This window comes from Delphinapterus leucas, chromosome 1 (genome assembly GCF_059928025.1).
Source record: "Delphinapterus leucas isolate spDelLeu-1000000601 "Yukka" chromosome 1, BTC_Dleu_Yukka2, whole genome shotgun sequence".
Lineage (NCBI taxonomy): Eukaryota > Metazoa > Chordata > Mammalia > Artiodactyla > Monodontidae > Delphinapterus > Delphinapterus leucas.
The window spans coordinates 30,441,508-30,442,701 of NC_143129.1; positions in this window are offsets into that span (position 1 = coordinate 30,441,508).

Genomic DNA, 1,194 nt, shown 5'->3' on the forward strand with positions numbered 1-1,194 from the left:
TTTCCCAAGAAGAATAAAATACCAAGGAGTAAATGTAGCCAAAGAGGTGAAAGACCTGTACTCTGAAAACTATGACACTGATGAAAAGAAATTGAAGAAGACACAAATAAATGGGAAAGATATTCTGTGCTCATGGCTTGGAATAATTAATATTGTTAAAATGTCCATACTATCCAAAGCAATCTACAGATTCAATGCAATCCCTATCAAAATTCCAATGGCATTTTTCAAAGAAATAGAATGAACAATCCTTAAATTTGTATGGAACCATAAAAGACCCTGAATAGTTAAAGCAATCTTGAGAAAGAAGAACAAAGCTGGAGGCATCACACATCTTGGTGTCAAACTATATTGCAAAGCTATAGTAATCAAAACAGCATGGTATTGGCATGAAAATGGACACATAGATCAACAGAGTAGAGAGCCCAGAAATAAACCCATGCATATATGGTCAATTAATTTACAACAAAGGAACCAAAAACATATATTGGGGAAAGGACAGTCTTTTCAATAAATGGTGTTGAGAAAACTGGACAGCTACATGCAAAAGAATAAAACTGGTCCCATACCTTACACCAGTTAAAAAAAATGGATTTAAGACTTGAATGTAAGACATGGAACCATAAAACTCCTAGAAGAGAACATAGAGGGTAAGCTCCTAGACCTCAGTCTTGGCAATGATATTTTGGATTTTACACCAAAAACAAAAATAAATAAGTGGGAGTACCTCAACCCAAAAAATTTCTGTACATAAAGAAAACCATCAACGAAATGAAAAGGCAACTTACAGAATAGGAGAAAATATTTACAAATCATATATTAATAAAAGGTTAATATCTAAAATATATAAAGAATTCGTATAACTCAATAGCAAAAAGAAATGTGATTTTAAAATGGGCAGAGGAATTAAACGGACATTTTCCTCAAAGAAGGTATACAAACAGCCAACAGATACATGAAAATGTGCTCAACATCACTAATCATCAGGGAATGCAAATCAAAACCGCAATGTGGGGACTTCCTGGTGGCACTGTGGTTAAGAATCTGCCTGCCAATGCAGGGGACACGAGTTCAAGCCCTGGTCGGGGAAGATCCCACATGCCGCAGAGCAACTAAGCCATGCGCCACAACTACTCAGCCTGCGAGCCACAACTACTGAGCCCGTGTGCCGCAACTACTGAGCCCATCTGCCAC